The sequence below is a fragment of the Saimiri boliviensis genome, chromosome 1 (assembly GCF_048565385.1).
Source record: "Saimiri boliviensis isolate mSaiBol1 chromosome 1, mSaiBol1.pri, whole genome shotgun sequence".
Classification (NCBI taxonomy): Eukaryota; Metazoa; Chordata; class Mammalia; order Primates; family Cebidae; genus Saimiri; species Saimiri boliviensis.
The window spans coordinates 17,271,737-17,284,323 of record NC_133449.1 but is presented as its reverse complement, the minus strand read 5'-3'; positions in this window follow the sequence as shown (position 1 = coordinate 17,284,323).

Below are 12,587 nucleotides of genomic sequence, written 5' to 3'. Positions count from 1 at the left end.
CTTTTCATGCATTTCGATTTGTAGTTTATCTCACAGCTTAAAAGACAGCACACAGAGATAGGGACTGATACTATACATGTTTTACGGTGGAAGAACCTGAGGCTTAGAGAGGTAAGATAACTTGCTGCAGGTCACATGCTGGAGGTCGAAACGCCTTACCCAGTTGCTACAATGCTTTGCATAAACCAAGTTAAGAGTTCTAGTATAATGAATATTCCAAATGCATGGGTGGGCTGGCATTTGGGAAACAGTATCCCTCTTCAAAGGCTGGGCTCTTAACACCAGGTCCTGTGCCTCACGTGGGAATGGATATGGTCCAACCCAGGGATTGGTCCTCCTTAGGTATTGAAGTAGAAAGCATTACACTGCTGGTCACACCAGCTCGGGGAGTCCCAAATTCCAGTCCTTGCAGCTCTGAATACTGATTATTTGGCCTCAGAGCATCTAGGAAACAAGGCTGAAACTCAGGTTTTCTCAGGAGATGTCTGTTTCCTGAAAAGCTACCTGGGGGAATCTTACATCTGTGGGCATTACCTTGGAGGCAATTCCATACTGGCGAAAGTGATCGCCCTTTTTCCTGATTGAACCAATTATGGCTGAACAATGAGGTAAGCCAATGAACTCTCTTGGGAAGACTTGGCCAGCATACAAACTGGCTCAACTTGTTTTCAGAAGACATCTTTGCTGAAAATACATTCTGGCTGCAGCTGTTTTTTAGAGACTCAAGTGATCACATTACATCCCCATCAAATCCTTTGGCAGTCAGTATTCTCCAGGTGGCTCAAGGCAACCTGCACAAAGCAGGCTGAATACGTGGTTCAGAGCCACCATTACCTTTGTCTACAGCATCCACTCCTGCCATGCAGGATGGAGGAGGTAGCTAGTATCTGCCTCTTTGGCCTGAGTACCATTTTCTGCTCCCCCCAGTGCCCTGTGCTAAACTTCTTCTCACTCAACTCCTCTCATAGGCAGCCTGCTCTGGATGGCTTCGCCCTCCTTTTTTATTTACATGGAGTCTTACTCCGTCACCCAGGCTGGAGTACAGTGACACGATCTTGGCTCACTGAAACCTCTGCCTCCCAGGTTCAAGCAATTCTCGTGTCTCAGTCTCTTGAGTAGCTGGGACTACAGGCATGCACAGCCATCCCCTGGCTAATTTTTGCAATTTTAGTGGAGACAGGGTTTTACCAAATTGGCCAGCCTGGTCTCAAACCCCTGACCTCAGGTGATCTGCCCTCCTCGGCCTCCCAAAGTGCTGGGATTATAGGCATGAGCCACTGTGCCCAGCCAGCTTCTCCCTCCTTAAAACTGATGTATCTCTTCCCCATTCTTATCTCCTAAGATACTGAGCCTTAAAATAGCTAGCCAAACAAAACACCAGCGAAGACTCTTCGGAAGGGACTGTGCTCAGTCTGAGGAGGACCCAGAAGCAAAAGTCACAGATATGACCTCAAACGTCAGTATTGTGCTCCCCAACATGGCATCCACTGGCCACGTATGATGATTAAACATGTGAAATGCAGTCTTAAGGCTGAGATGTGATACAAGTGTATAATACACACTAGATTTCAAATACTTAGAAGGAATAAAAAATTTAAAGTATCGCTAAAGGATTTAAAAATACATTAGAAAGGAAAAAAATTTTCAACAGAAAATAAAAAGGAAGGCAACAAAACAAAACAAAGAAACAAAAAAGTCTCACTCATGATTTTTATATTGATTACATGTTAAAATAGCATTTTGAAGTATTGAGTTAAATCAAATACACTGTGAAATTAATTTCACCTGCTTATTTTTATTTTTTTAAAGAGTGAAGATACCGTATATGGTTGGCATTATATTTCTGTTGCACAATGGTGGTGGATAAATGTTATATGAAGAGAAGGATGATGCTCTAAAGTATTATAAAGACACTGAAAATGTGCTGTGGGAGGAGAAAGAAGAGAGAAATAAATTTCATTTGGGAAATCCTGAAAAAATTCCTGGAAAAAATGGCATCAAAACTGGGTCTTGACATAGGATTGTAGAGGAAAGGCCTGGAGGCCTTTTATTCAGATGTAGGATGGGGATTTTGACCTCAGCCATCTGGAGGACCAGAACAGATTCTGTGGTGCTAGTATCCTCCAGTTGGATTTGGTTTCCAAATCCAATTGCCCATCATTATTACCTGCTATAGATTCCTGAGTTTGTCTCAGATACCATGAGCCAAGATTCCCTGGCGTGAGTCCCAGACATCCTTGTCCAGAGTTCTTGAAGCCGTTGTCTTATAGTTCATTTGATCCCAGTCTGGGAAACTGTGTTTGGAAATGCTGGGTGCAAATGGTCATCTTTGGGCCTTGAGAGGCCAGCCTCAGTGGGCTTTCCATAATCCATGGCTAGAGGAAGCCATGGTACCTTCTGTTCTTGCATGTTCTTTCAGGAGAATCCCTGAGCAGGAAGCACCTGAAATGCAGAGCTTGGAAGAAAACAGCTCATGCTGTGGGCTCTTGGGTGGGTCAGCCATTTTCCCCTGTGGAGGCAGAACAAGGAAGACTTTGTAGGCTTGTACTTTCCTCAGTTACCACCCAAGTGACTTGTTAAATGGCCCTTCCTGCATACATAATGGCAGGCCTCTGCCAGGAGTACTGATTTCACAAGAAGGAAGGAAGGAAGGAAGGAGGGAGGGAGGGAGGGAGCAAGGGAGGGAAGGAAGGAAGGAAGGAAGGAAGGAAGGAAGGAAAAATTTGCCACAGACTATTTAATCACTCTGGACCGTGATCAAAAGCTTTTTATACTTTCAAAAGCATTTTATAACTACAGTACTAAAAGGAGAAAGAAAGAAAGAGAGAAAGAGGGACAGAAAGGAAGAGACTTGGTTATCCTGACTGTGTGTGGTGAGTCTATGCTCAAAACACACCATTATTTTCTTCTCTCCTTTTCTTCTGCAGCCCTCTACATCTTTCTCCCATCTACAGCAGACTTTCTGTAAGTGTGATCCAAAGGCCACTGAATCTGAATCTGAATCTAGCAGGGGTGGGACCCAACCATTTATTTTTATAACAGACTCTTCAGATGAGTTCTAGGAAGGCTAAATTTAAGAACAGTTGGTTTAGAGGTTTATAATCCCCAGGATTTCTTACCTGGCACCTGATCCAGTACAAGCTGTTCCTTCCCAAGGTGTTTCCCTTTTCAATGCTGGTCAGCCTCATCTTCCTACCCTCTCTCATTTCTGCCCTGAGTGCAGCCTTGGAGCTCACTTCGAGTTGTGGAATCACTCAGTGCCATTTTTACTGTGGTGGAGGGTACCTTTCTGCTTCTTCATGGGAGCAGAAACCCCATTACTTGCTGGAAACACACAGGGAACCAGACAAGTTCCCTGTGCCTGGGAGTTCAATGTCTAAACAGAAGTCAGCGTGAGAGAGGTCAGGAATGAGCTTCAGGTGTGCAACAAAAATGGTGTATGTGCCACATGTATTTTAAAGATAAGAAGATCTAGAGATCTAGGTCTAGATCTATAGATATAGGAAGAGTTAGAGATCTAGATCTAAAAAGACTGAGCTACAGAAGGGATTAATAACAAAGATAAGTGCTTCCAAACAGGAGTGCAAAGGGATTAATAACAAAGATGAGTGCTTCCAAACAGGAGCATGTGGTTTACCTGTTAATCACAGTGCTACTAAAGATCCTTACCTAGCAAAATTATGCCAGGTAAGGATCTTTAGTAGCACTGTGATTAGCAGGTAAACCACATGCTCCAGAATCGGGAATATCAGGATGCAGATAAGTTTCCTTAAGTAGGTGGACAAGGTGTCCCTTAAGGCACAACTCAAATGCCATTTGAGAACAGTCTGGCTTTTGATAGTTAAATGTGGGTATATATTCTTTCAGAGAAGAATGAGGTTAGTATGGACAGGCAGTCAAGAAAAATGCTGTAATAGAAATGGATTGTGAGTTATACCATAAAGAACAATTGGCCAGGGCTGGCTGGGTAAGATTTGAAGCCACAGGACCAGCATTACCTCCCAACCCTGTTGTTCTGAATGCTGGAACCACAGCGGCATGGTTGACAGAGAATCACTGAGAAAAATATCTTAGAAGCAGCCCAATCCACACCAAAATTTATGCTGGGTGCTAAGGAGGGGAGATTTCTGCATCTGTAACCATTTTTCCTGGAGAGAAACTTTCCCAAGAGCTTCCTCTCTAAGGTTGGGGTTGATCTGTAGAGAGCAGAAAGGATGCCTCCAACTCCCTATGTGGCCCCCAGCTGAGCACATTCCAGAAGTTTTTACAACAAATAATAGTGAGGGATGGGAAGGACCATTCCCTCTCTGGATGGGAGGTGGGGTGGAGAGTGGGGGCGGAGAGACTGCGGCTGGAGCTTTGAACCTGATCTCTCAACCTCGACAGGACAACTCAGCAGCCAGCAGCGCCTTTCTTATGGCTCCCAATTTGGCACTTCTAAGGCCCACTCTTTGAGGGGGGGAGGATGGACTTTCCAAGGAGGAAAGGAACTTGCAGAATCCTTTAACTGGTAACACACTCAGAACGTTTTAGGGAGGCTGTAGTCGCCCATACCCCGTTTTTCAGAGGCCCGCTTGGTCAAAGTATGACTCAGGTTCTTGTGAATGCCAGATGAATTTAGGTTCCAGAAGTGGTCTCATTAAGGCGGCAAAATGATTTGCTCTTCAGGACAGGAGCAAATTTCACAGGCCAGTCAGTCACCAGCCAGCATATTGGTTATGCGCCTTCTCATGCCTACCGCAAAGTGCACTGTGTGAGAAAGGGTCTGCTCTCTGCGGTTACCTGAGGTCCTGGTCTTGCTAACTATCACTGTAGAGTCAGTTATTTCTGTGAGTCAGAGTTCATCTGACCGCAAGGATATTAATTAATTTTACCTCACTGGGTTATAGTGAAGATTAAATGAGACTTCGTTAATGTGACTTGTTTCTTCCGTCTTTTACTTTAACTTGGCAAAGCTGTAGTATAACTAGTAAATAACTGGTAAATCTGATACCAGTTATTTTACACTAGTTATTCTCTGAAACTCAGTGTTTTAGATGGCTTTCTCGGTTCCCTCCAGCTGCAAAAATATATGGACCTGAGACTCTTGAGTTTGTTTCCAATAGGCTTTCTCTGAGTTGGAGAGACTGTTCCACAGAGCCCAGGAGGCTTCAGATGATGGTCCCAAATCAAGACATGCAGCTGTCGGGCTGAAGCGGTCTGTGGGAAAGACAAGTAGAAAGAGAGGAAAAAGAGCTCAAGAAGTGCTCTAAAAGAAAAGACAGCTGCAAGTTTGTCCTCGAGTAAATCAAATTGTGACATTTATTGGGCTATTTCCAGAATAACACCAGCAAGAAAACTGGAATGCAGGATTACCTTTTCCAAGAAGGATCTTAGCTATGATAGCCTACAATAACCAGTATTGTCTATTGGAGTCAGCTTGGCTTAATAAAAAGGTTATAGGTTTGGTGGTGCGAAGACTTGGGTTTTAGTTCTGTCGCTCCTACTTTTTATTACTGATTTGAAGCAGGTTATTTAACCTCCAAGCCTCATTGTCCTCCTCACTTAAAAAAAAAAGGTAAATAATATGAACCTTGCAGGGTGACTGTGAGGGTTAAGAAGAAAAGTACTCAATAGGTAGTTGGTATTCAATAAACAGAAGCTATATGGCTATGAGCACATTACACCAGGTCATATGTCCTAGAGGCCTCTGGACCTAGGGCCATCATTTCTGAAGTTTGTAGCTTGTACAGGGTAGAGAACTGAGGGGGTTTGGGAGGAGGCAGCAAGGCTGCAGTGGGTGGGTAGAGAGCAGTAGAGATCAAAAGGCCTATAAAGATCTGTCAGACTTTAAAATGCAAATCCTGTTGTGGCTCAGTAGAGACCAAATCTTTCATTATCACCTTTCCGGGAAGGGCTTGAGGGGTAGGGGGTGGGAAGGTTAATCAGTCTTTCCCTTCATGGAGTAAACATGTTTGGTGTGGTGTGGTTTTGTGGCCAAGCCTGAGTATGTGATAAATCTTTTATCAACCCCGCCCTGGAAACAGGGTAGAGTTAAGAAACTAACTGCACATGGTTTTCTTTATGAATAGACCATGAGTTCCTCAAGGACAGGAAACTGTCTAACCCTTGTGATAGCTCCTACAGTTCGCATGATTCTTGGCATAGAGTACTTGCTTCCTGAATGGAGAGATGTGGGTGTGAATGGATGAATGTTAATTCTGAGCATAGTAAGTCATCTTCCCCGGCTGACAACTTAGTTCTTAGGGATCTCTGCTCTATCCTTCACTAGGAGACATGATAGGAGCAGGTCTCATGATGGTCAGCTGTGGCCCTCTGAGGAACTCTGGAATAGTGCAGTATCTGCCAATAACCAGGGGTCTGTGCAGTCCAATCACCTGGGCAGATTATGCAGCTTTGCCCTACTGCTGGTGCTCAAGAGGCAGCCTCTGCTTGTAAGTCCCACAGTTGGCGATTTATTTCTGGAGACAGCGTGGAATTCTAGGCAAATCCCACAGAGGAGAACTTCGAGAGTAAGCGGGCCAATAATTATCTGGCACTCACTCTGTGCCAGTCTTGATCCATCATGCCCTCACCACAACCACAGCCATACTGAGAAAGAAGAAACCTCACTGCCTTTCTCTTTCCTCCTCTTCTCCTGCCAGAGTTGTTTTCTCATGAAACTATACTTGTAAGTAAAGAATTTTTTTGTTTTTTGTTTTTTTTTTCCCCCAGAAAAATGATTCTAGCAAATGTCCCCCTCTGGAATCCCCTAAAACACATGTCATTAATGAGACTCCTGGATAAACTCACTGATTCTCTTAAGTCTCATCCAAGACCTGACAGTCTTGCCTTTCTCCTAACTGGCATCCACCATAAAAGGGTCCTATCAAGTTTCTCAGCTCTAAGAGGCCCTACGAGGACCACTTGGATCTTCACTGACCACTCTCTTCTACATTCTGGTGCCCTCTGATGCAATTCCCTTCACTCAGCACTTACTGTGTTTGTTATCTCAAGAAAAAATGAGTCTGGCATCACAACTAAGTTATGAACATCTTGAAGGGAGGCAGCAGATGTGATTTCCAGGATGCCTATCGAAGGCAGTATGCCTGTCCCAGGACTGAATCCATCTTAAGAATTCAATTCAAAATTGCAGCGTATTCATGGTCAAAGCATGGGCTTTGTCTTTAGATGGATTTGGGTTGAAACTAACTTTATTTATTGATTGAACAAGTATGTATTAAATGCATACTACATGTTAGGCAGGTGTGAGCCACCGTACTCAGCCCTCTCAGTTTTTGTGGGGCATAGATTAGGAATTTTAAGAATGAGATGCGTGGCACATAAACATTTAAGATACAACATTTGTCTTTTCCCAAGATTTACTAACTCTTTGCATAACAGACTTTTGAAACTGCATAAACTTACTTATATTCATTAGTGCCCAGTGAGCTGTTTCTGTTCTCTTTATAGGTAGACAATTCCCTTCACAAAAAATTATACAGATTATAATGGAATACATTTTAAAGACATCAGTAATGCTAAATTTATATACTGAAGTTTCATATACATTTATATATGCCCTCAAATGTGATTGAGAGTGAAGAGAGAAGGAAGTGAAGCCAGGGAGGTTTGCCCAGTGTAGCTAGTCTCTATCAGAACCAAGACAGTTCCTCAGACCAGTGACTCTCAGGTTTAAGAAAATGTCCGTTGGTTCGTTTCACAAGATGTAGACCTGGCTGTACCGTCCTTTGACACCTCCCATAGAACTATCCCAGCAGGGAAGCTGTGGGGCCTTCACAGCGACTGACCTAGAGATGTCTTTGTTTGGGCAACTCTGTAAAATAAACCTTCTGACATCTGGCATTCAGTTAGCATTTTCAGTTTAATAAAAATGTACATGTTAGTAATAATTACATCAGAGCAGTTACTGCAACCAGTATTGCTTGAAAACCAAAACGCAAGGGGACTTGTCTCCCTTCACCTGGGTGTTTCATAAATCACTTTCTCACTTTCAGCTTGAAAGCATTTATGAATGAACAGCCATTTCTGACTTCACTCACAGAAAAGCAGGTATACATCAGTTGGGTGGTAGATGAAGATTTAACTTAGGATGACACACACACTCTAGAATCTTTTCATTAGGTCTTTGATCAGATAATTCTAAATATAAGAGCAGTTTTTGCCATTTTGGGAGGTTATTTTCCTTTTCGGGTCTTGGAACAGAATAATGCTGAGGAAGCTCAGACACTTAATCCTTATTAAAGGTACTTGGTGCTTACAAAAGGAATTCTTCTAAATGTTAGCAAAATATTCATTCTGCCCATGGAAGGGTCGGCCTACTTTGCTGATGACTCTCCCCTCCACTGCCAAACAGGCAATTTAGTGAATTTATCTGGCCTGGGTCTAACTAAACTATCCATTCTGACAATCATCAAAAAGAGTCCCACTGTTTTGGACTATTGCTGGGACTATCTGCAGCATGTCAGTTTATAGGCAATATGGCAAGTTCTTGAAAGAGGCTAATGCAAGCTGTTAGTTGAGCCTGATAAAAGCTTTACTTGGCTAAGAAGGTGATAAACATTGCCACGTTAATCTATAGATGAAAGGAGGCTGCCTTCAGTAATACTATTTAAGCTGTTTTACCCTAAGTGCTACCAGCAGAACAGAAACAGCAGTTTAAGATTTAGATTCTTCACCTTCAGAAAGCATCTTGGCAGGGCATCTTAAAGTGGCTAAAGGCAACTAGGGATCAAGCTAATTCATGCAATTGGATTTGGTCTCTCTCCACAGAGAAATTTAGAACGAAGACCCTGAAATCACCACCAATCAATCAGCACCCATTCACTGAACACTTTTTTTTTTTTTTTTTTTTTTTTGATTGAAATGGAGTTTCACTCTTGCCCAGGCTGGAGTGCAATGGCACGGTCTTCAGCTCACTGCAACGTCCACCTCCCAGGTTCAAGTGATTCTCCTATGTCAGTCTCCCAAGTAACTGAAATTACAAGTGTAATTTTTGTATTTTTAGTACAGATGGGGTTTCAACATGTTGGCCATGCTGGTCTCGAACTCCTGACCTCAGGCAATCTGCCATCTCTGCCTTCCAAAATACTGGGATTATAGGCATGAGCCACCGCGCCCAGCCTCACTGGACACTTTCTGTGCCAGTCCCTCTGCTGGGTGCTATAGATTCAGAAGCACAATAAGGTTTCTCTGCCCTGAGGATGCCCGTAGTCTGGTGTGGGAAACAAACAAAAAATGTAACCCAACACAAAACTATAGACAGGTTATATTTTAGAAGTCTATGGGGACTAGCAGCAATCCAGAGAAGCAACAGAAGCCTTTCTTAAAGAAAACCATATTTATACTGAATCTCAATAGGTAAGTAACAGTTGGTGAGGCAGAAGAGTCAAACCCTGGGCAGGGATCTGGGGGAAGTAAACAGAAATAAGATTTTATTTTTGTGTTCAAAGAGATCTTAGTCTTATCTGAGGGAGAGATAGAGGTATTTTTAAGTAAGGAATATTGTGCTTCCTACATGGTAGTCATCAGCTAATATTTGTGAAATGAATATGATAAATACTATCATGAAGGTATGGGCAATTTCTTTGGGAACACATATAGAGCAATTAATTCGGCTTGGGATTAGAAAGTTATGACATGTGAGCTGGTCCTTGACAGATGAGGTTTATCTAGCCAATAAGGAAGAAGCAAGCATTTCAGGCAGAGACATCTGTGCAGGAAATAACAAATTGGTCTTAGGTGGCTAGAGCTGAGGTTCATGACTGTGAATGCGTGAAGCTGGAGACAAGCTGGGGCCAGGCTGCCTCAGCTTTGTGAGCCATGCTGAAGTACTAAGACGAGATTCTGCAAGGTAAGAGCAGCCACTGCTGGTACAGGCTCCGTGTGTGTGTGTGTGTGTGTGTGTGTGTGTGCGTGTGTGGTGGGGGGGCAGGGAGGGGGTTGTGGGGAATTGCCATTCATGCACCTAGTAATCACTGTGCCAAACACTGTTCTAGAATTCTGTGAACAGAAAGGACTTAGTCCCTGCTTCATCAAGTTTGCATTCTAGTTTGGGAAACAGGCAATTAAAACAAACAAACAAACAAACAAACAAACAAAAACACCTAAACCCAACATTTGTAATGTCAGGAGATAAAAAGATTAGGACTCTCTGAGGTGATATTTGAGTCAAGAACTGAGTGATGTATGGAAACATAAGTATAGAGAATTGCATTCACTCATTAATTAGGAAATGTGAGTTCTAGTCCCAGCTTTAACCTTTTCTAGTTGGGTGACCTGGAAAAATTTTAAACTTACTGGGCTTCCCGTGGCTGTTAGACATAGGCCTAAGAACCTTGCTCAAAGTGGCTGCTCAACACATATGGTGGGTGATTAGATGAGTATTAGTCACCAAATTATATTTAAGCAAGCACATTTTTTCCAGTAGTTCAAATGCCACATCTGTTAGGATCCCTTGTGTGATGACGCTAGGGTTTCCTTCTTCTGGAAGCACATCTCCCACCCTCGCACTGCCCCCTACTAGTGTTACTGTGTCCATATTTTTACCAAAAGGTAGTGCTTGGCTATATTCACTTTGAATCCAAAATCTGACAGTGCTCTTTCCAAATGATAGTAACTGACACAGCTACCAATTACCGATTCCCTACAACGTGTCAATGGTGGCAGCCACTTCACAAACATCAAAACAACCTTATAAGATACCACTGATCACTGTATCTCCAGGGCCTAACACAACGCCTGTCATATCAACATCTGAATAAACGAGTCTCAGAAAAGTCAGAAAGTGTCTCCAAGATCAATGAGAAAATCTGTTAACAGAAAAGTGTGCGACCCGCAGAGACCCTTCCCAAAGCAAATGAGAGCGAGGAGTTGTTAAGCCGAGTCCAGGTTTATTGGGATCTGCGGGCAACCCAGGCGGGAGGGGAGCTGAGCTGCACCCAGCAGCTGCCGGAGAGGGTTTTTATAGGGGCGGCGGCCTGTTTAGGTGAGGTGTCATGGAGTGATTGGTGGAGGTTAAACAAAGGAGAGGGAAGAGCCTTGTGGCAAAAGGGGATTGGCTAGGTTTTGGCGGGCTGATGCCGGGGCGTGTACGGGTTTTGGCGGGCTGATGCAGGAAGGCGATTGGCTAGTCCTGTTGCTGGGCAGACCAACCTCCAGAGGCCTGCTGGATGTGGGCCCCAGAGGCAGCCTGCTGGATGTGGGCCCCAGATGTGGGGGATGGGCTCTTTCTACCTAACAAAAAGAATTTGAAGCTAGCCATGCCTGACAAGATGGCTCAAGCCATGTCACTCAAAAGGAAAAAGTAGAGTCCTCATTATAAAATCTAGATGGAGATTTTATTTTTTAATTTACATTTTAATCTTTTTTTGAGACAGAGTCTCACTCTTTCACCTAGGCTGGAGTGCAGTGACACCATCTCAGCTTACTGCAACCTCCGCCTCCTAGGTTCAAGTGATTCTCCTGCCTCAGCCTCCTGGGTAGCTGGAATTACAAGCACACACCACCAGACCATGCTAATTTTCATATTTTTAGTAGACAGCGTTTTGCCATGTTGGCCCGGCTGGTCTTGAACTCCTGGCCTCAAGCAATCCACCCACCGTGGCCTCCCAAAGTGCCAAGATTACAGACATGAGCCACCGCATCCAGCCAGTTGGAGATTTTATATACATATAAAAAAAATCTAAAAGAAAAACCACCAAGGACTTAAGATTGATTACACAAAGCCCAAAGTAGTTCGGCCAGAGCAGGGCTTTGGTATGGAGCCACCAGAAAGAAACCAATTGCAGGATCCTCGTAACTGGAGGCAGATCTTTGGCAGATTATTTGAAAGGAAGTTAGGCATCCTCAACAAGACAATGAAGTGATGAGCAAATACGTAAGCAGCAACTTATGATAAGATTTGATATACAAGTGATAACATGACCAAATCAAAGAACAAAAACATGGAATGCTTTAATAACTGACATAAACTGGACAATGAAAATAGAGAAATCCTTGAGGGGGAAAAAGTATAATTTTACACTTACGCCTGTATTAGCTGTATCGGTGGTCCCCAACCTTTCTGGCACCAAGGACCAGTTTTGTGGAAGACAATTTTTCCACAGACCATGCAGGGGAGATAGTTGTGGGATGAAACTGTTTGACCTCAGCTCATCAGGCATTAGATTTTCAGCAGGAGCTTGCAAACTAAATCTTTGCATGTGTAGTTCTTAATAGGGTTCATGCTCCTATGAGAATCTAATGCCACTGCTGATCTGACAGGAGGTGGAGCTCAGGTGGTAATTCTTGCTTGTATGCCACTCACCACCTGCTATGCAGCCCGGTTCCTAACAGGTCATGGACTGGTACCTGTCCATGGCCCAGAGGTTAGGGACCCCTGAGATATACAGCAAAATGAACCCAGACTGGCCACTCCCAACTAATTTTGTTATTTTTCATCTCATACAATCTCAAGAATGCCTCTAGATATTCTAAGAATTTACCTGGACGAGATGGTCTAAACTATCATAGCCACGACTGAACAAATCAAAATAACCAGAACCCTGGAAGAATGTTTCAGCAAGGATGCTTTCTCTCTGAATATC